Raw genomic sequence first — 1572 nt, 5'->3', positions numbered from 1 at the left:
TTATATGCCTGTGAAGAATTGTGTTGGCATTTTGATGGGGTTTGCATTGAATCTGCAGATTGTTTTTAGTGTGATGGCCATTTTCTCTGTGTTAATCCTACCAACCCATGAGCATGAGAAATCTATCCATCTTCTGAGGTTTTCTTCAGTTTATTTTTCAGGGATTTAAAGTTCTTGTCATATAGATCTTTCAGGTGCTTGATAAAAGTTACACTAAGATATTTTACACTACTTGTGGCTATTTTGAAAGGTGTTTGTTTTCTGAATTTCTTTCTCAGCCTGTTTATCATTTGTATAAAGAAAGGCTACTCATTTGTTAGAGTTAATTTTATATCCTGTCATTTTGTTGAAGTTGTTTCTCAGCTGTAGCAGTTCTCTGATGGAATTTTGGGGGTCAGCTATATATACTACCTTATTATCTGCAAATAATAATATTTTGACTTCTTCTTTTCCAATTTGTATCCCCTCGACCTTCTTTTGTTGTCTAGTTGCTCTACCTAGAACTTTTAATACTATATTGAATAGATAGGGAGAAAGTGGGCAACCTTGTCTTGTCCTGGATTTTAGTGGGATTGTTTCTAGTTTTTCTCCATTTAATTTGATGTTGGCTGTTGGTTTTACTATATATTGCTTTTATTATGTTTAGGTGTGTGCCATGAATTCCTTATCTCTCTAAGACTTTTAATACGAAGGGGTACTTACTACATTTTGTGGAAGGCTCTTTAAGCATCTAATGAGATAATCATGTGGATTTTTTTCCTTGAATTTGTTTATATAGTATTATGTTGATAGACTTTCATATGTTGAACCACCACTGCATCCCTGGGATGAAGTCTACTTGATTGTGGTGAATGATCCTTTTGATGTGTTCTTGGATTTGGTTTGTGAGAATTTTATTGACTATTTTTACATCGACATTCATAAGAGAGATTGGTTTGAAGTTCTCTTTCTTTGTTGAGATTTTTTTTCTTTTTTTCTTTTTGTGGTTTAGGTATCAGAGTCACCATGGTTTCATAGAATGAATTATGTAGTGTTCCCTAAGTTTCTATTTTGTGGAATAATTGAGGAGTATTGGTATTAGGTCTTCTTTAAAGGTCTGATAGAATTCTGCAGTAAAATCATCTGGCATTGGGAATTTTTTATGTTGGCAATGACGATTTCTATTTCCTTAGGGGATATGGGACTTTTTATATAGTTTGCCTGATCTTGATTTAACTTTGGTATGTGCTGTCTGTCTAGAAAATTATCTGTTTCATCTAGATTTTCCAGTTTTGAAGAGTGTAGGCTTTTGTAGTAGGTTATGATGATTTTTTGAATTTCCTCAGTTTTTGTTGTTATGCCTGCCTTTTCATTTCTGATTTTGTCAATTTGGAGACTGTCTCTGTGCCCTTTAGTTAATTTGGCTAAGGGTTTATCTATCTTGTTGATTTTCTCGAAGTACCTGCTCTTGGTTTTGTTGATTCTTTGTATCCTTTTTTGTTCTAACTGGTTGATTTCAGCCCCAAGTGTGGTGGCCCTGCTGCGTTCTTGAAAGAACTCAAATCCGAAACCAGAGACTTAGCTCGCTGGGGG

This window comes from Mastomys coucha, unplaced genomic scaffold (genome assembly GCF_008632895.1).
Source record: "Mastomys coucha isolate ucsf_1 unplaced genomic scaffold, UCSF_Mcou_1 pScaffold13, whole genome shotgun sequence".
NCBI lineage: Eukaryota > Metazoa > Chordata > Mammalia > Rodentia > Muridae > Mastomys > Mastomys coucha.
This window is presented reverse-complemented; position numbering follows the sequence as displayed.